This window comes from Tachysurus fulvidraco, chromosome 1, assembly GCF_022655615.1.
Source record: "Tachysurus fulvidraco isolate hzauxx_2018 chromosome 1, HZAU_PFXX_2.0, whole genome shotgun sequence".
NCBI classification, from domain to species: Eukaryota; Metazoa; Chordata; class Actinopteri; order Siluriformes; family Bagridae; genus Tachysurus; species Tachysurus fulvidraco.
In genome coordinates, this window is record NC_062518.1 from 16165798 (window position 1) to 16187899 (window position 22102).

The 22102-nt window shown below is 40.4% G+C and overlaps 1 protein-coding gene across 10 annotated transcripts in view; it reads left to right on the plus strand.

The window, feature by feature from the left end:
• The window catches only part of LOC113634630, a 121769-nt gene that overhangs the window by 63715 nt on the left and 35952 nt on the right, over positions 1-22102 (plus strand). For 2 of the 10 annotated variants that reach the window (XR_007140114.1, XR_007140107.1), the window contains exons 1-6: positions 7546-7897; positions 13639-13745; positions 14926-15127; positions 17195-17324; positions 20938-20978; positions 21114-21422. The exons of 1 other annotated variant lie outside the window; for it this stretch is intronic. The gene's annotated coding sequence lies outside the window, so the exon portion shown is untranslated. Of the gene's footprint in view, positions 1-7545; positions 7898-12960; positions 13746-13850; positions 15128-17194; positions 17325-17402; positions 17693-19492; positions 20417-20937; positions 20979-21113; positions 21423-22102 lie in introns of those variants that run through there. 7 more of the 10 variants (XR_007140113.1, XR_007140111.1, XR_007140110.1 and 4 more) reach the window with 7 other exon arrangements.

The following is a 22102-nucleotide window of genomic DNA, read 5'->3' on the forward strand; positions in this document are numbered from 1 at the left end:
ATTAAATTAACAGATCCATAACTTAGTAATTATAACTTGCAAACTTGCAAAAGATCTTCCATGAACATCATGAACATAATAACATCAGTAGATGTATATCAGTGTATCAGATGCCATCGTTTCATATGGATTTTCTGACTGTCAAAAGAATCGGCGAGGCGGCGTTCCGCCCTCCTCTGACTCTGATTGGCCGTGATTCACGGCCCGTAACCCTAAAACAAACCAAATCAAACCAACGATGGTAACGAGAATTACCCAATCAGGGGCAGAATAGGACGCGGGTGGGGTGATTTGCATGGGATGCTGTATAATGTGGACCTATGTAAAATACGGGACGCGTCATTTTGCCTGTAAATACAGGACGATTCCGTATTTCACGGGACGGGTGGCAACCCTAGTTTATTTACACACTGTCAGGACTTTGGCCATTTGTTTATGTTTTGTGTCACGTGTCTGCCCCGCCCTTGTCTCTTCCTGCCTGCTTCTTTTGCGTGACTGATGGCGGCGCGGCAGTAGCACGCAGCGGCCTCTCCGGATTCAATACGGTGCTAATTACGTTTTTAAGTTTTTATTTACGGTTTTGAGCCCGACCATTGCTTCTACATGGATGCCAGAGACAGCGGTGTTCATGTTCACAAACATGTATACAAACACCAGGACCTAATAAAGTACAGAAATCGTGTAACAACCAACCTGCACGATGATGTACTGGTTAGGCTTCGTGACCTCGGCTTGCTGCGGAGACCAGGCCTCCAGTCCCCGGTGTCGCCTGATACCAGAGACCAGGGGAGGGGACGCCGAAAGCGGTTCGCGAGGAAGCGGAAGCGTGGTAAGCGAGCGGGCGTCCGTGCTAGGCTAAAAACAAACCCTAGCCGGCCGGCTCTCCCATCCATTCTACTATCCAACGTTTGCTCCCTGGACAATAAACTGGACTACATCCGACTCGAACGCTCTACACGGAGAGAGGTTAGAAACTGCTGTGTGTTTGTTTTCACGGAGACGTGGCTCAGCGACAGAGTTCCGGACGCCGCCATTCAGCTGGACGGGCTAACTTCATTTAGAGCCGACAGAAATGCAGCTCTTTGCGGTAAGACTCGCGGTGGTGGTGTGTGTGTTTATATCAACACGGAATGGTGCAAGAACTCTGTGCTTGTTTCTACTTACTGCTCATCGTCAGTAAAGTTTGTGACTGTTAGATGCAGACCATTTTATTTACCACGGGAATTTACTACTGTTTACATTGTCGGAGTTTACATTCCTCCTAGCGCTAATGCTAAAGAGGCGCTAAGTGAGCTATACGGAGCTATTAGCGACCTACAGAATGTTCACCCCGACGGACTTTTTATCATCGCCGGAGATTTCAACCATGCAAATCTTAAGTCAGTGCTCCCTAAATTCCATCAGCATGTGGACTTTGCTACGAGAGGTGAAAACACGCTGGATCTTGTTTACACAAACATTCCCGGCGCGTACCGTGCGGAGCCCCGCCCCCACCTCGGCTACTCAGACCACATCACTGTTATGCTAATTCCTGCATACAGACCACTCGTCAGACGCTCAAAACCGGTTCTGAAGCAGGTGAAAACCTGGCCAGCAGGAGCCACTTCTGCTCTTCAGGACTGCTTTGAGTGCACTGACTGGAATATCTTCAGGGAGGCTGCAACCAACGGCGACTCCGTCAACTTGGAGGAGTACACGTCAGCAGTGACCAGTTACATCGGCAAGTGCATTGATGACGTGACCGTTTCCAAGACCATCACTACACGCCCCAACCAGAAGCCGTGGATGAATGCTAATGAGCGTGCTCTGCTGAGGTCTAGGGACCTAGCCTTCAGAACAGGGGACAGGGTGGCCCTAAGAACAGCAAGGGCCAAACTGTCCCGAGCCATCAGACAGACAATCCACAGCCACTTCCAGGACAGCGGAGACACCCGGCGCATGTGGCAGGGCATACAGGCGATCACAAACTACAAGACAGCTTCACCTGCTTGTGATAGCGATGCCTTCCTCCCAGACGCGTTGAACGAGTTCTACGCTCGGTTCGAGGTACAGAACAACGTTACGCCAAGGACGACCATCCCTCGTCCCGACGACCAGGTACTCTGTCTATCCACGGCCGACGTGAGGAGATCTCTATGCAGAGTTAACCCACGGAAGGCTGCTGGACCAGACAACATTCCTGGCAGGGTGCTCAGAGAATGTGCGGAACAGCTAGCGGATGTCTTTACGGACATCTTCAACATTTCAATGAGCAGCGCCGTTGTTCCTACATGCCTCAAAACTACCACCATCGTTCCTGTCCCAAAGAAGTCTACAGTGTCTTGCCTCAATGACTATCGTCCCGTTGCACTCACACCCATAGTTATGAAGTGCTTCGAGAAGCTCGTCATGAGGCACATCAAGACCCAGCTACCACCCTCACTTGACCCCCTACAGTTCGCGTATCGTCCAAACCGCTCCACAGACGATGCCATTACCACAGCCCTCCACTTAGCCCTCACCCATCTGGACAATAAGGACACTTATGTACGAATGCTGTTCATAGACTTTAGTTCAGCATTCAATACAATCATCCCTCAGCACCTGATTGGGAAGCTGAGCCTGCTGGGACTAAACACCTCCCTCTGCAACTGGATCCTGGACTTCCTGACTGGGAGACCTCAGTCAGTCCGGATCGGGAACAGCATCTCCAGCACCACCACACTGAACACTGGAGCTCCTCAAGGCTGCGTGCTCAGTCCACTGCTGTTCACTCTGCTGACTCACGACTGTGCAGCAATGCACAGATCGAATCATACTATTAAGTTCGCCGATGACACGAACGTGGTGGGTCTCATCAACAAGAACGACGAGTCAGCATACAGGGAGGAGGTACAACAACTAACTGCCTGGTGTAGAGCCAACAACCTTTCTCTGAATGTGGACAAAACTAAAGAGATGGTTGTGGACTTCAGGAGAGCACAGAGCGACCACTCTCCGCTGAACATCGACGGATCATCTGTAGAGATCGTCAAGAGCACCAAATTTCTGGGTGTTCATCTAGCGGAGAACCTCACCTGGTCACTCAACACCAGCGCCATCACCAAGAAAGCCCAGCAGCGTCTCTACTTCCTCCGAAGGCTGAGAAAGGCACATCTCCCTCCCCCAACCCTGACCATGTTCTACAGAGGGACCATTGAGAGCATCCTGAGCAGCTGCATCACTGTCTGGTTTGGGAACTGTACGATCTCGGATCGCAAAACCCTGCAGCGGATAGTGAGGACAGCAGAGAAGATCATTGGGGTCTCTCTTCCCTCTATCATGGACACTTACACCACACGCTGCGTCCGCAAAGGCAACAGCATTGTGGATGACCCCACACACCCCTCACACACACTCTTCACCCTCCTGCCGTCTGGAAAAAGGTACCGAAGCATTCGGGCCCTCACGACCAGACTGCGTAACAGTTTCTTCCCACAAGCCATCAGACTTCTCAATAACCGAACTGTACTATACTGAGCACAACATACACACACATCATCTGTATGGACTGCACAGACCCTCACAAAACACACACACTGTTTTGCACACTTTTCTGCTGTTTTTGCACATATTGGACAATATCTCAGTCATCTGCTGTTTTTTGCACAACTCCATATATAATCCAAAGGACCTGCTGCTAAGAACCTGCTGCTGTTCATTCTTTTACTGCACAAAATACTGTTTGAACATTCAGTATTTACACCGGTCGGTCGGCGCTGTTTCTGTTACTGTTTATTGTCTTTTGTGTATTGCATTTTTTGTACTTTTTGTATTGTCTTGTAACTTAATGTCTGCACTGTTTTTTGTCCTGCACTGTCTTTTGTCCTGCACTGTCTTGCTTGTCTTGTCCTGCACTGTTTGCACCAGGTTGCACAGTTGCACTTTATGTGGCTAAGACTACTTACATGTCCTTAGCCCTGTCTTTGTTTTATGTAGCACCTTGATCCTGGAGAAACGTTGTCTCATTTCACTGTGTACTGCAACAGCTATATATGGTTGAAATGACAATAAAAAGCTTCTTGACTTGACTTGACTTTTCTTTCTGCACACCTGTTCCTCATGTTTCTGATTGTCCTGTTTATCTGGTTGAGCCGCGTTGCCTTGAGCCTTGTCTTTTGTTTTGTCCTGTTGTTGTCGTCCTGTCTCAAGCCTGTGTCTCTGTTTCGTCTTTTATCCTGCATTTGGGCCCGTTTTTATTCCCTGCGTTCGTTACACACACACAGCTTATATACACAGTCTATATACACAGTCTATATACACACAGTTTCTTTCTAACTAGTTACGGGATAACTAACGTTAACTAAATAAAAATCTTGGCTGCTGTTAGAAGGATCCAAGAAGTCGCTGTTGAATTGATCCCACATCTTTTAAAATAGCTAAAGAATCAGCCATAAAGTCATTGAATAATGTTGTAGTGAATAATGTTCACCGTTGGAGGGCAGTATTTAGCGCCATTGTAAATCCAAGCCTATGACTATAAAAGATTGGATCAAATATCTGAAGTCGTGTGTTACCTGGTTTTTATTACACTTTACTCCGCTCATTCCCATAATAAAATTTCCCTCAAATAAGTTTTTGGGATTATTTTTCTGTTATTAAAAAGTTCATCCTATTGATAATTCAAACAGTTTTTCCTTGCAGTGTTCCCTTAGGGTGTTTGCTACTTTAATCTCTAGAGCTTTAAGTACGTGTTGGAAAATTCATACAGAACAATAACAAGAACGTTATGTGTAACTTAAAATGGATTTTTGGTTCCATTCTGTAACATGGGAATGAGTTTAGATGTTATACTGCAGCCAGCCACTAGAGGGCCTCAGTGAAATTTTATAGTTTCTAAACGCCAGACGTTTCATCCTAAACATTAGAATTTCATTCCTTGACCCAAACCCTTAATCACTGATCTCACATACCTGCTAATTCTCCTGATAGTTTGTATGACCCCGATTATTATCTCATATAGAAAGGGATTGAATATTAATTTATGCTTCAATCAAATATAACACTTTGCAAAAAGTATAGTATATCCTAAAAAGTATATCCTAAAAAGTATAGAAAGCAATCAGATTCATCTTGATGACAAACGACAGATTTCAGCCAGAAGTTCATAATATTTCTAAAATTAAATTCCTCATTTGCCATCAGACTTCAGCACACTTCCCTGAATTTTGAATCTCTTCCTTGATTATTCTTCTCATTTTTTCTTAATCCAGGTGTATAAAACACAGACTTTTAGAAGTCATGAAAGAGTTCCACAGTTTGCAAGCACTAAAGTACATTTTCCTTTTAGAGATGGTTTATTTATGATTCTGTGTTTTACAGATGTATATCCAGAGGAGAAGCAAGTGGACACTTACTGGACCCTGAAATGCCCCGTCTTGTCACTTGACACTTCAGAGCACTTCACTGGTTAAAGTTTGACACGACTGTTTTCTGTCTCATTGGCAAGAACGATACAGAGAGGTGGTGCAGCAGCTGACAGCCTGGTCTCGAGCTAACACCCTGCCTCTCAATATTACAAAACAAATGAGAAGATTGTCATCGAGAGAGAACAAAGCAACCACTTTCTGCTGAATATCCTCTGTCTAGATCATCAAGAGCATCAAATTAATTGCTGCTCACCTGGCAGAGAACCTCACCTGGTCCCTCAACACCAAGAAAGTCTCTAATTTCTGTGTATCATATTTACTAAACCAATACAATTTAAATGTTTAAATGAACAAGTATAGTAACACCATTGTAGCAGTGTTGCATGCAGTAGGCTATAAGGTAAGTAGTGATTGTTCATGTGAAGTTTACTCAAGTGGAAGAATGTAAGTAATAAACGTACACCTACTAGCACTATACATTATATTGTGAAAAAGTAGATTATCTTAATATCAAAACCTTAAATTTTCTCTGGACTTAATGATAAATACATGTCTGACAGTTGGAACGATCAAAAAAAAAAGAAAAAAAGAAAATGGCATTCATGACGATTTATGGTGATTTTATTTCTTTGCCTACATTGACGCTAATGCATTAAGAGGAGGGGGTCCCCTGTACCAAGATGGCGGCTCTATTGACGCATTCGTTCCAGTGTACTGCCGTATACAAGGAGACATCTAGTGTAGATATCTATTAACTTAATTTAGCTAGTCTAGATTTCAGTCACTGACCAGACACATTGTCTCCCCACCGCTTTTATATGTTTAACCAGAAATGTCTCCGTCTTCGAGTCTCAGAAAGACGGAGACATTTCTGTTTAAACAAATAAAAGTGGTGTGTAAGAGTAAAACCCTGTATTTGGTTTAACAATTCACCTTAAAGTTAAAATCATAAAAATACTAATGAACACACAAAACATGCTAATCTAATTTAAAGATGGGCATCATGTCCCACAACAAAGATGTATATTATACCGTTTACCTGGTCATCAGTTACAGAATAAATAAATGACCTGTTCAGTTAAAGCTAAAGTCACTGCTCTTTTAACTGCTTTAAAACCTCTTACGGGTCGCGTCAAAGTGACCACTAGGGGATGACCCAGAAACAAGCTTCATTTCATCTTTAAAGCATCAAATCCTCTAAAAACACGAAAAAACCTATTTACCTAGTAAAGTTTATACTCTCAATATTTTTTAAGCCCACACACAAAGCATAATATGATTCACAGCCTTCATACTATTAGAAATTTTTTTTGGAGAAAACTGACCTAGGTGGCGCTAGACCGGTTTTTCCCTTACATTTAGACGCTTCCCTTTCTTCACTGGGGTAATATATTCCAAAACAAATATTCCACAAAAATCCACACAGGTCCAAGGAACTGGAATCTGTAAGCCTTTTAATCCGAAACGCTTTGGTCGCGCCGCAAATATTCCGTTTGTGTTCCGAAAACTGGAAACAGTAGTGCGCCATCATCTTGTTTTGCCGCTCTAACTTCTCATTGGGGTATTAAAAAAATTCTAAATTTACGTCATATTTATAGCCCAGGGCCTAACGAACCAAACAAGCTTTGCTTGTATTGCAGAGATAGACGGCTGAGAAGCCAATGATGTCATGACATCATTTTTGGGAACCCGCTTTTGACTGACAATTACTCCTTCCAATAGCAATGAAATGGGCCGGGTCCTATACAGCTCTTTAGCCAATAAGCAGACGATTCCAACGATATGCAACATGCTGCGTCTCCTCTGCCAGGATCTGCGTGAAAAAGCTGCGCAGAAGAATTCTTGCGTAATCCTTGACCTTTTGTCACTCTCACAGCTCTGGGTGTCAAGTTACAGGCCTGTTTTCACACCAGAGTAGTAGACAGAGAGTCTCTGCTTGTTTTAGGCCTTTCAAACTGAGCATGCAGTCTTTTAATTCAAAGTTATACAGTAAATAAGTACACAAAATTGCTGGACCAGACGACCATGTCCGTAGAAAAATATTTTTATTGAAGCCATTTTTGGGTCTTTTGACTTGAATTTTTTTTGGTGAAAGCCAAGACATGTGGCTATGACCCACAGTTGTTATTTGGTCCCTAACATGTTCCAGAAAAAGAAGATTAATCAGTTTATCAGGTAAACAACCCAGGCGGAAATGAAAACCTTCCATTCTAGCCTCTGTAACTTTGTGCCAGTAAGGCCTAGAATCAATCTGAAACTAGTTTAACAACCCAGTCTCTCACACTGCACGGTCAATGTACAGGTATGTTACTAAAACCTTATTAACGAATAAAGCTATATCTTATCTTATCTTTACTCACTTCTACTTTTCTCCTTCACTTACACATACAGAGAAAAAAAAAATCACTCCAAGAAATGGTAATGTCAAAATAAGTGCAAGCAGTATGTTCTTGCTGGGGTTCAGTCTGCTGTACAGTTTGGACTTTTGAAGACAACATGAAGCCCAACATGTATGTAAATGCTGTGTGAGGAGGTTATTAGGCAAACCTTCATACTAACCTTTTCTGTTTTCCAGCTTTCACATAAACAACAATGTGGACTGATAGGATGTTAGTGACTGTTGTACCTTGCAATATGACCTCTATATTTTTGATCTTTAAGTCCAGACAGTCACCCCTGTCCTCTAGAAGGTAGTGTTAGTGACTGTTTTTGGTTTTGTTGAGCCAATTTTCATTCTAGCATCAGCTGCTGTTGCTTTTCTTTGCCAATCTGTTCAGTGTCTGTTGCTCATTACATCAGTTTCTTTCTTTCTTTTTTTTAAAATTTTAATTAGGGGTCAAGCCCCGAAGGGGCGTAGACACCTATTGTTATTGTCGGTTTTCTTATTATTATTATTATTATTATTAGGGGTCAAGCCCCGAAGGGGCGTAGACACCTATTGTTATTGTCGGTTTTCTTATTATTATTAGGGGTCAAGCCCCGAGGGGCGTAGACACCTATTGTTATTGTCGGTTTTCTTATTAGGGGTCAAGCCCCGAAAGGGCGTAGACACCTATTGTTATTGTCAGTTTTCTTCTTCTTCTTATTATTATTATTATTATTATTATTATTATTATTATTATTATTCCTCTTCTTCCATTGAAGTCAATGGCAGCCCATAGAACCGTATGTAGGAAAGTTATGTAATTTGGCACACATGTATAGGCCAGTCTTAGAAGTTACTATAGCAACTTTGGTGTGTCTAGCTCAAACCCTTTAGCGCCACCAACAGTCCAAACATCCAATTATGTTCATGTTCATAACTGCTGACTCGTAGGCCTAGAGACACAGTTCTTGCATATTTTGGATCCTTTTCTTATGCCGAATCGAATGTACCACATGACATCATTTCTGTAATGAATACCTTTCCGCCATTTTGAATTTTCCGTAATACCTACTTTGTCGAACTCCTCCTAGACCGTTTGTCCGATTTGCATGTCCGTTGGTATCTTGCATCTACAGACACCCTAGACAAAAAGTTATCAAAAGCTTTTTGATAGACCAATGCCTTCTCGTATACCGTGGCAACATACATGGTGGGGAGCATGCCAAAACAGACCTGAGGCTGTATCTTCGCAAAACTTATGCGTGTCGACACAAAACTTGGTATATGTCATTATAGTCATGACCTGAGGGTGTATGCAACGTTCCGTGACAGCGCCACCTAGTGGCCACGAGATTTTAAAAATAGCTATTTTCACTCATAACTACTGCAAACTTTAGTCTAAAATGATGAAGGGAGTGTTGTTAGACTACTTGAGGCATGTTGAGTCAAAGGATACCAAACGGTTTTCGGATTGCCTTTTTGTGTGGTGGCGAGCACGCCAAAACAGACGTGAGGCTGTATCTTCGCAAAACTTATGCGTGTCGACACGAAACTTGGTATATGTCATTATAGTCAGGACCTGAGGGTGCATGCAACGTTTCGTGACAGTGCCACCTAGTGGTCACTAGATTTTTAAAACAGCTATTTTCGCTTATAACTACTGCAAACTTTAGTCTAAAATCATGAAGGAGGTGTTGTTAGACTCCTTGAGGCATGCTGAGTCAAACGATACCAAACCGTCGCAACATACATGGCGGCGAGCACGCCAAAACAGACGTGAGGCTGTATGTTCGCAAAACTTATGCATGTCGACACGAAACTTGGGATATGTTATTATAGTCATGACCTGAGGGTGCATGCAATGTTTTGTGACAGCGCCACCTAGTGGCAACGAGATTTTAAAAACAATGCCATATCGCTACGAAACTTGGTATGGTTCATCAGCGACATGTTCTGAGCGTATATGAATGGCTTGACCCCGGAATGGCTGCTTGCAGCTATATTCAGGGGTCAAGCCCCGAAGGGGCGTAGACACCTATTGTTATTGTCGGTTTTCTTATTATTATTATTATTAGGGGTCAAGCCCCGAAGGGGCGTAGACACCTATTGTTATTGTCGGTTTTCTTCTTCTTCTTCTTCTTCTTCTTCTTCTTATTATTATTATTATTATTATTATTATTCCTCTTCTTCCATTGAAGTCAATGGTAGCCCATAGAACCGTATGTAGGAAAGTTATGTAATTTGGCACACATGTAGAGGCCAGTCTTAGAAGTTATTCTAGCAACTTTGGTGTGTCTAGCTCAAACCCTTTAGCGCCACCAACAGTCCAAACATCCAATTATGTTCATGTTCATAACTGCTGACTGGTAAGGCCTAGAGACACAGTTCTTGCATATTTTGGATCCTTTGCTCATGCCGAATCGAATGCACCACATGACATCATTTCTTTCATGAATACCTTTCTGCCATTTTGAATTTTTCGTAGTACGTACTTTGTCGAACTCCTCCTAGACCGTTTGTCCGATTTGCATGTCCTTTGGTATCTTGCATCTAGAGACACCGTAGACAAAAAGTTATCAAAAGCTTTTTGATAGACCAATGCCTTCTCATATACCGTGGCAACATACATGGTGGCGAGCACGCCAAAACAGACGTGAGGCTGTATCTTCGCAAAACTTATGCATGTCGACACAAAACTTGGTATATGTCATTATAGTCATGACCTGAGGGTGTATGCAACGTTTCGTGACAGCACCACCTAGTGGTCACGAGATTTTAAAAACAGCTATTTTTGCTTATAATGACTGAAAACATGAGTCTAAAATCATGAAGGAGGTGTTAGACTTCTTGAGGCATGCCAAGTCAAACGATACCAAACGGTTTTCGGACGGCCATTTTGTGTGGTGGCGAGCACGCCAAAACAGACGTGAGGCTGTATCTTTGCAAAACTTATGCGTGTTGACACAAAACTTGGTGTATGTCATTATAGTCATGACCTGAGGGTGCATGCAACGTTTCGTGACAGTGCCACCTAGTGGTCACAAGATTTTAAAAACAGCTATTTTCGCTTATAACTACTGCAAACTTTAGTCTAAAATCATGAAGGCAGTGTTATTAGACTCCTTGAGGTATGCTGAGTTTAACGATACCAAACCGTCGCAACATACATGGCGGCGAGCATGCCAAAACAGACGTGCAGCTGTATGTTCGCAAAACTTATGCGTGTCGACATGAAACTTGGTAAATGTCATTACAATCATGACCTGAGGGTACATGCAACGTTTTGTGACAGCGCCACCTAGTGGCAACGAAATTTTATAAACAATGCTATATCGCTACGAAACTTGGTATGGTTCATCAGCGACATGTTCTGAGCGCATCTGATCGGCTTGACCCCGGAATGGCTGCTTGCAGCTAAATATATTTTTTTATTGGTCGGTTACTCAGATGTACATAAACATAGCGATACAGTCTCAAGTATACAATAAAAATCAATTAAAAATGGACTATCAGGTGAAATAGATAGCACATTTAGGCAAGTAACAAAATGTACACTGTAGCACAGAGGATCAAGAGAGGTTGTTAATGTGGCACCAGAGAGGTGTCCATATCTGCCAAAAGTCATTAGACTTTTAGTGTATGTCTTAAGTGAGCTTCTCAAGTGGAAGTAATATGGACATTTGAGACAACCACATTTTAACAGAAGGTGCCTGAGGAGAAGACCACGATAACATTATTCATTTCTTTGCCAGGTACACCAAATTTAAAAACAGTTTCCTTGTGTGGAAGTCAAACACAGTCTCAATTCCACTATACAGCAGATACAATTCCAACGAGAAACAAAATTTTAACTTAAGGAGCCTTTGTAAAAATTGATGTACTTTAGTCCAAAAAGAAAAGATTTTGTCACGATACCATAAGCAGTGAAGGAATGTTCCTTTGTGTTTCTTGCAATTAAAACAGAGATCGGAGGAGTCTTTGTAAATCTTTCTTCGACGTGAAGGTGTAAGGTAAACTCTGTTAAAAAATCTAAAGTTGAGTTTGTGAATCCCCAAAGATGTACATTTAGGGAACAAATTGTTACATATGGTGGACCAGTCCATATCGGTAATTCCGTGGCCTAGGTCTTTTCCCCACACTTTTTTCAAGCTATCTAAGGAGGAAGTACACGGATCAACCAAGGCATTATATATTTTAGATATTAACCGCTTAGAGAGATCGTTTTTTATTATAACTTGTTCTATGTCAGTAAGATCACGTCTCAGCTTACCATTATCAAACAGCGGTTTTATGAAATGACTCAGCTGAAGGTATTTGAAGAAATGGGACTGTGGTATACTATATTGGTACAATATTTCTTGGAAGGATTTTAATGCCTCGCCTGAAAAGAGACAAGATAATTGCGAGATCCCTAACTTAGACCAGACTGAAAGACCGATATTTTGCAGAGATATAGGGAAGTCAGGATTAAAAGCAATAGGTGAGAAAAGTGTGAGTTCAGCTGGAATCTTAAGATACAGTTTAACGTCTCTCCATATCCGAAGGGCGTTCGAAATGGTGAAACTTGTTAAGGCACATTTAAGCTTCTGCTTAGGAGCACAAGCCCTTGCTTCCAGATTAAGCCATCCAGAGTCGGGCTCTGGCATAGAGCCTCCCCGGAAAAGTCTATGCCAGGGTACTGGAGAGGAGAATTCGGCCGATAGTCAAACCTCGGATTCAGGAGGAACAATGCGGGTTTCGTCCTAGGCGTGGAACACTGAACCATCTCTATACTCCGGCAGGGCTGCCCTTTGTCACCGGTCCTGTTCATTATTTATATGGACAGGATTTCTAGGCGCAGTCGGGGGCTGGAGGGAGTCCGGTTTGGGGACCACAGGATTTCGTCTCTGCTTTTAGCAGATGATGTTGTCCTGTTGGCTTCTTCAAATCAGGACCTTCAGCGTGCACTGGGACGGTTTGCAGCCGAGTGTGAAGCGGTAGGGATGAGAATCAGCACCTCCAAGTCCGAGGCCATGGTTCTCAGCCGGAAAAGGGTGGCTTGCCCCCTTCAGGTTGGTGTGGAGCTTCTGCCTCAAGTGGAGGAGTTTAAGTATATTGGGGTCCTGTTCACGAGTGAGGGAAGGATGGAGCGGGAGATCGACAGGCGGATCGGTGTATCTTCTGCAGTGATGCGGTGGATATACCGGTCTGTTGTGGTGAAGAAAGAGCTGAGCCGTAAGGCGAAGCTCTCTATTTACCAGTCGATCTACGTTCCTACCCTCACCTATGGTCATGAGCTTTGGGTCATGACCGAAAGGACAAGATCCCGGATACAGGCGGTCCTTTTTTTGGACTTGGAGGGCGGGCATTAAGATAGGAGAGCGTTCTGGCCAAAACTTTTTGTAAAACTCACAGGGGAATCCATCAGGGCCTGGAGATTTGTTGGCGGGCATACAGTAGATTGGATTGTGCTGAAGATTTCTTCCGGTGACAGGGGTGAATCCAAAAATACTATATCATCTTCAGAAATAGTCATAAGCGGGATTCTGTCTAAAAATTTGGTAATATCAAATTGTTTAGCCATGACTTGCGATTTATATAACGTTTTGTAGAAATCTTTAAATAAATCATTAATAGAAGTAGCATTGTATGTGATTGAGCCATCCGGGGACTTCGTTGACTTAATTGTTCTTTCACTTTTTTGTTTTTTTTATTTGGTGGGCCAGTAATCTGTTAGGTTTATTTGCATATTCATAATATTTTTTGTTTAGAAAGGAATATAAGCTTTTTAATATGATTTGTGTGATCCAGATTAAGTTCAGCTCTGACTCAACATAGTTGGGCCCAATTTGTCTGAGTAGGGACTGTACTGTGTAGACACTCAAATCTTTTTACTTCTCTTTCAAGGTTCTGTCTTTTTTTGGACCAAGCCTGTCTGCATGCTGAATTATAAGATAGAGGGCATATTATAATTGTAGCCTTCGCAGCGTCCCAAATAGTTGCAGATGATACAGGTGAGTTCTCATTATCTGTCCAATAGTTTTTTAATCCATCCCGAACCAATTCACAAAATGCCAAATCGTTCAGCGTGGAGGAATTTAAACTTTAGACCTTTGTAGTCTTGTGTTCACTTAGCGTCATATCCAGCTGGACTGGAGCATGATCGGACAGAACGATTGGACCAATTAGGCAGGCAGACACTGCGTGGAGATATTGGGTATGAAGCAGAATGTAGTCTAATCTTGAATAGGATCCATGGGGGTTAGAGTAAAAAGTGTATTCTTTACTCCCCCGTTAAATTCTCTCCAGACATCATTAATGCCAGACTCATTGCAAAGTTCTCTAAGGACCAGGGATGATCTAAGATTAGTGGCTGAGTCTAAGGTAGACTTATCCATTTTTTGGTCCATAACACAGTTAAAATCACCGGCGCAAACTCCCAAGCCCTTACAGTGCTGGTTAAACAATAGTATGGTTTTAGACATGAATTCAGGTGAGTCTTCATTCGGAGCATAAACATTCAGTATGACAATAGGTTGACTATACGCTGTACCTGTAATTAAAACATACCTCCCGTCCAGGTCGTTAATCTGTTGATCTTAAATAAAGGGGAAGTGTTTAATAATTAAAATAATTGTGCCCCTCTTCCTGGTATTTGCTTTAAAGGATGAAAAAATATCTGTCGGTGTGTAATGAATGAATATAATATACAAGTTTCACTTTTTAAATGGAATTAGGGAATTTTTTATTTTTTTTTAAACAAATTTTTTTACATTTTTATTGTAACAGAAGGGGGCGCAAATGCAAACGTGTGCGATTAATAGTTTACCGGCCATAAACATGATTTATGTCATTTTAATTTATTTTGCCCTGATATATTTTAGTTTAATTAATTCGTTAATTTATGAGTGTTGATTTTCGCTGATTCCACTGGGAAGGAATTAAATGTCACACTTTGATGAACTTTTTTTATTGCATTTTAAGTAAGAACACGTGAAGTCGAAGGATTATAGTTTTATTAACATATTATTAAGAATTTTTAATATTTTTTTTTAGTTTCCTCAAGTGGACTCATTTCACTTTCCACAGTTTTGTTTGTTTACCTTTATGTTTCATTTATTATATCTTATTTATTATGTAGATAATGTCTTCTACATTGCACGTTTATTTTGTACTTTGTCTGGACATGAACAGAGCAGTGAATGAGGTGAGGTGTGACGCAGAACACGTGATACACGTCCCGGTTTACTGCTGGTCATGTTGAGGTGAACATAGTTCTGCATTGGACAGGAAAAATGCATGTAAGACAGAAATGGGCTTATAGATGTAAAAAAAAATCCTGCATTCATCTCTAAATATGAGACATAGGAGAAATCCATTCAAATGGTGAATTAAGGTAAGAAAGTATTTTTTTTTTAATGACAAAATACTGATTTTTAGGCAGATGAGATTTTTAGACTGGTTTGAGTATTTCAGACACTGACATTGCCCTGTTGCTGAGAGAGGACAGACTGGTTTGAGCTGGAAATACGTTAATCAACAAGTCATTGTGTTAGAACCAGAAATAAAATAAAGTAAAATTAAACCAGGATTTTTGTGTTTAAGAGGCAGGAGACGGCGATTCAGCACATTTTTATTCATTGGAAATTCTCTCTGCACACCACAGAAACCATTATACAGGATTTGAGAAGGTCAATGAGAAGCAAAACTGACATGGACATGGGAAAGTCATGTAAAACTTTTAACTTCTGTTTAATTTATATTTTATAAACAATTTGTTATTTCTAACAATCATAGTAAATATTGATCAACCATCCAGGCAAAGTAAAGCAATGAGGAAATGTTTATGTGACTTAAAGAGAATTAAAGTTACATTCACAAGGACATTTTCATTTTATATCCATTAAATTAACTGCACAAAAGGTAAACTTTACATACGGTGTTTAAGCTGTGGGACATTCTGAAGTGATCATAAGCAAACTTTCTGTGAAGTCAAGTCTGAATGATTCCTCATTGAAGTAAATATTCAGCTGGAATTCATGTCAGCAAAGTTTCAGCTGAATCTAGAGTGATTTTACTGATTTACAAAAATAGGACAAATGCAGAGGTTTGTGAATTCAGGGATGGAATAAAATCATGGTGTCAACAGGGGAAAAATGCTAAAAGTACTTACATTTGACCTGCGATTGTACGTAAAATTGTGTATGCTATGTATTTCCTGTTTTCTGACAGCCACCAAAATGTCCTTGTGAACAAAAAACAGTAAACATATTTAGTTAGATACATCCTTTTTAATACAATTTAATAAAATGAGAGATTTTAATCCTTTTATTGGCTAAAGTGACTAAACTGAGTTCAGGTGGATCCTGTTTGCTTTAATGATTCTGCGAAGCCTTTAGAACTTAACTGTTGTTCACCTGTAAAATTCAACTCACTGAACAACACTTGATTGAGAGACTCTAACAGGAAGAATAGGAGAAACTTGAAGCTCTCACAGCTGCCAAAAGTGTTTATTAGATAAAGTGTGTGAACAGTAAACGAGACATTCTAGGTTTAGATTTTTTATAAATTTGGGTAAAAAAATTTTTAAATGACAAACAGGAACACAATAAAACATATTATACTTAAGAAAAAAAAATCTTATCAGAGCTTCATCAGTGTAAACAGAACACAAGACCTTTAGTGTTACAAAACTGCACATAACGACACTTGAACAGTCGGTTCTGTACTGTAGTTAGCTACTGTCCATATTCTTGGACTAAATAGCTTCTTTCCTGTTATTAAAAGTTACACTTGTGTTACTTGTGAATAAATATTGGGACTCTGACAGACTGATTTGAAATTAAATAATGAATATGAGATTAGCGGAAGTGAAACAAACCAATTAGAGGAAAGACAGAAGTCCTGAGTCGATGTCTTCCATTTTCACTTGTTTGATCAGAATCACATGTTGTAGTTACTGCCACAATTCATCTACTTATCCATCTGTGAGCACCAGCATTTACAGTATTTACCAGTTTCAACATTATCTGTCTGTTCTGACTTGTCAGCAGCATGGTCTGGAATGTTTTATTACTCTTATACCACTTATATAACAGTTTCTAATGACTGATGTGAGTAATGATCTATTAATGAATAATACATGACACATTCTACGTGGTTACTGGTACATTTAATGTTGTGATATGTGCCGAAAAAGTAATGTTTTTAATGTTACAGTAGATACAAATCTAAATACATCACCCTCTCCACCAGAGAGAGAAAGAGAGTCAGGAAACACAATGCACTGGCACTGGAGAGTCCTTCCATAAATGTTAATTATCTGGCTCCTTACAGAATACTTCACTACGTCAACAATTTTGCTTTATTCCCTTTAAGACAACCCGTTTTCTGTTTTTATACATTTTATTGTTAGCTGCCCGAGTCTTTAACACATTTTGACCTGGTTTTGATCTTTTTCCAGAAGTTGACCATGCTGGGGGAAAACGGAGAATTAATCAATGAGGGGTCGGAGGGCAGAAAACCCTGAGCAGTAGCGCCCTCACCAGGCTAACATGGATTCGATTGTACAACGTATGAGGTCATGTCTTTAGGTCTGTCGTTCTCCGCCTTCGTTTAAGTAATTATAAACAATCATTAGAATATAATAACAACTATTAATTATTGGTATTGTTATTAATTAAAAATAAACATATTTCGTTAACAATTAAAATTGTTAGTGAACGTTCTCTTTATGCGTGGCATGTGTGGTTATGCGCATGCGCGTTAAACACGAGCAGTCTTCCGCCTAGAACCAGAAATATTCGCCTAGTTGCGTGATAGACATATATATAGACAAATATGCGTGAGGATTAGACCTGCCTCCCAGGTGGGAGTTGCTCAGGTTCAGGTTTATATTCAACCTCAACCTCTAACCGCCCACATAAAACAAGAGCCTTATCTGCAGAACGAGTCCAAACAGGTCCTTCAGCTTTCTTTTTTCTTTCATGGACTTTGGGAAAGGCAGCATGTTACCGAGAACATCATGGGGCTGTTTCCAAGAGCTCAGTTAATAATAAAGGACTTAAAGCTGTTTAAGGTGTGGCACATTGTGCTGTTGTCACATGGGAAAGCTAACTGAGAGGCTAAAATATTAACAGACTGTAAGGAAGAACATGTTATGAAGTGCACAGAGTTTAATGTGTGAATGAAATCACTATTAGTGTCGTACAGATTTTTGGAGGTTCTTGTTTTTAAATTTTAGGATTTCTCACTTCTAAGAACGTGAAATGTTCCCTTGACTATTTTCCCAAGAGGTTTTAAAATTTGTGTTGTAGTCATTAACCTGAGATGATAATAGAATCACCTGTAACAATGTGCTGAGTTATGGTCTGATCTAAAGCTCTGTAACAACACAAATTATAGTGTAGATAAATGTTTGTAATGTTTTGGCCAAATGCGTCAGATTCCTGGTGACGACTTGATGGCTCTGTGAGACCATAGGAAGGCAGTGGTGAGAATCCTCCACAGCTGGGGAAGAAAAACGCAACAAAAATGTGTTAATCTTGTTATAAATTAGTCAAGGTTCTGTATATAGCTCTGTCAGATTTGTTTTGTTTGGGTGGAGTAGTGTTGTCTCACATGCTATTGGCTGTTGTGTGAATAAATTTTGTCTACGTTGGGAGAAGACAAAGATGTATTTTATTTCTTATAGGACTCAAGTTAATATGTAAGGCATAACAATGGAAGAATCAAACAAAAATAAAAAGGAAATAATCCCTGTTCAAAAGTTTGCATACCCTTTAGTTCTTAATATGTTGCATTTCCCCCTTTAGCGTCAATGATAGCATGTGGTATTTTGTAATTCAACTCAGTTCAATTATTTTGTATTTTGTAATAATTGTGCATGAGCTCCTAAATTCTCTCAGGTGGTTGTGCTGCTTATTCTTCTTGGCAATATGCCTCCGGTTCCTGTACATTTTTCTCGTCGTCTTGCACAAACTGCACTTTTGAGATCTCCCCAAAGTGGCTGAATGATATTGAGGTCAGGTGTGATGGCCTCCAGAACCTTCACCTTTTTCTGCTGTAGCCATTGGATGGACAACCTTGTCTTGTACTTTGGATCACTGTCATGTTGGAACATCTAAGCTGGTCCCATGTGCAGCTTTCAAGCTGTAGAATGCAAATTGTCTGCCAGTATTTTCTAATAACATGCTGCATTCATCTTACCTTCAATTCTTCCTAACTTCCCTGTGCTCCTGGAGCTCACATAGCCTCAAAACATCAGAGATCCACCACCATGCTTTACAGGGGGGATGGTGTACTTTTTACTGTAGGACTTGTTGACTCCTCTCTAAACATAATGTTTATGGTTGTGACTATGGCCACGTTCACACTGCAAGTCTTATTGCTCAATTCGGATATTTTGTTCAGATCTGATTTTTTTGTTTGGCTGTTCACATTACCTTTTAAAATGTGGCCTGTATCAGATACCAGTGTGAACAGTTTGCTGTTTCGAACTGACCCGCATGAGCAAACGAACAATAACAATGACGTCACACACAGCACACCGTTGCGCTAAAAATTTGGCGAGGTTATGGAGGATGTATTGTGATGTATTCAATGCAAACATTATCAGCTGGTTCACGTAACCACTTTATATAACACTCTTAACACACACACACGTTTGTGTCACGTTTTCGCCGGCGCAAAAAAAAAAAAGTTTGTTTGTTTTTTGCGCCGACACAAACGTGACTGGTAACGTGTGTGTTAAGCAAAAAAGTCTTCGCCGGCGCATAATTGTGACGAATGTCGATGTAGATTGACATAAAAGATTTGGGTCTGATTCAGGACCACATATGGAAGTGGCCCAGATCTGATTTGAAAAATGGCACAGTGTATCTTCTGTCGAGAGTTTTAACGAGGTGTTTAAACCCGATTTGCTCCACTGTAGACAAGGGAGTCATATCCTTTGCGATGTAATGACAAATAGCATCAGTTATTTATTTCCATCTTCTTGAACTCTTCTCATACTGTGTGGCATTTGTGAATGCATTTGTTATCATCTGCTTTGCGGAGGCACTTGTTGCTGGGCGCTTGTCAGTCTCCTTTTGTTTTTTTTTGAGCCATGCACTGTTCATATTCAGTAACGTGATTGCGCTCCGAGTGCTGAAACAAATTGGTGGTGTTACCTTTGGGCATCGAAACTGTTTTTCTACAGTGTCTACACCTGACTTCATTTTGTTCAATGGCATCCTTACTGAAGCCAAAATGTGTCCAAATGACTGCGTTTTTCTTTGGTACAAGCTGCTCTTGTTGCTCAGTTGTCTGAGTGTTTTTAAGCTCTCCATGCTCGACATGTTGGCGGAATAATTTAACGTAACGGAGCGGGGTCACGTGACTCCACACGCGGTAGTGTTTTTAATGGGAAAGTAATCAAAATAATCAACCTGGAAAAATTTGATCGATTATAGGTTCTGAATGTCGATTTCGATTACTTTTCGATTAATTGCCCAGCCCTACTGTGAGGTTTGTCTAAGTTCTGTCTGGTGTACTGAAGGTAAGCACTGACTGGCATTTTCATTTAATTTCATTTTCCTGTTGAGATCTTTTTATATCCTTTTCCTGCTTTATGAAGTTCCTCTACCTTATTACGCAGGTCCATTAGCAGTGTATTTGTCTTCCCCATGGTGCAGTATTGAGCCAAGTCAGTGCATCACCTCATCTATGAATCTATGTACAGACACTAATTACAATGAGTCACTGGTGTGGAAACTTCCCTTTAATAGCCATTTAAACCTCTGTGTGTCGACCTGTGTGCTTATAATGTGGCCAAACATTCAAGCATATGTAAACTTTTCATCAGGTAACATTTTCATTGTTTAGGTGATTTTTAGTTATCTTTAGTGTTTTAAAAAGGAGTCAAACAACTATGTGATCATTAATGACTTCACATGACCACGATCCCTAAATAAGAAATCATTGTTTTGCATAACAAGTTTGATTTTTCAAATAAATGGCAACCTTTATCAATTTTCTTCAGGGTATGCAAATGTTTGAGCACATTTCATTGAGTCTTTAAAAAATTTATTTGCATTCTTTGTGCAAAATTGCTGAGTTTCTCAAACTGAATAATATGAACCACTTTATGGAAACAGCTTTAACAGTGGCTTGTGATGTTATCATAAGATAAATAAATCCTGCTGTTTCTCTTTTCCTTTTCCACAGATGTTTATTATTCTTCATGGTCCATCTGCTGATACACAATGGTGAGAGATTAACACACCTCTGAAAAACTGTCTGACTTCATTGATGATACACAATCCAGCAGGAAGTGGAGGGAACTGGTTACTAGTAGATTTCACCTACATTTGATTTCTTGTGTATTTGTGTTGTACTTTCAGTGTTGGTGCAGAGCATTGAGACTCGTGAAGCCTTCGTAGGTGGTACAGTCATCTTACCATGTTCCATTGTAGCGGGTGTGGATGTGTTTTGGCGAGATGATAAAGGAACAGTGGTGGTTGATTTCGTCAATCGTAAAGAAGATTTTTCTGATCAGAACTCAAAATACAGTGACAGAGTTCAAACTTTTCCAAATGAGATTGCAAAGGGAAACTTCTCCATCAAGCTGAGTAATGTGAAGCTTTCTGACTCGGGAACTTACACCTGTCGCAACCCTCAACCAGTTCAAAGTATAAAACTCAGTGTTAAAGGTTAGTATCATCTAGCACACATATATGTACAGTGTTTTGATTCTTAATGACAGTGTTAATCTAACCAGACCTTTTAATGTTAATGATTATTGTGGTGAATTCTATAAGTGTGGAGCTGTGGTAAGTGTAAAAATGGTTTAAAATGTGTGAAGAAGGTAAACAGAAGCATTTGTGTCTTTGTGTAGGAACCCTGAATGAAAATGAATTTTGTTTCCATGAAAATGTATAAGCCAAAAACACGTGTTATGCCCTATAGTAGAGTTCTGTGTAGAATAGTTTTTGTAATCATGCTCCTGTATCCTCAGGGCTGTTCTTTCTGTGATATTAAATTACCCTCCTGGGGCTTTACACAGTGCTTTATTCATATAGGTTTTGCTGACAGACAGAAATTACACAATACAAAAAATAGTTTGGTCTGGAATTCAGATCAGCATTTTTGGATTCATAATGTGATGTGATTCAATGCCATTGTTACCAAAGATGGCTTACAACTAAGGATCTGGCAGTATGCAAAATGTTTGATAGAAATCTGTGTGTGTGCTGTTATTATATCTATCTAATATTAATCAAAATGAGGATGGCAATAGTTTGGGACAGCTACTAATATATTAGTGAACAAAAATGTATTTATTTGTTTGTTTGTTTACAGTTGTATGCAAAAGTTTAGGTACCCCTGACAA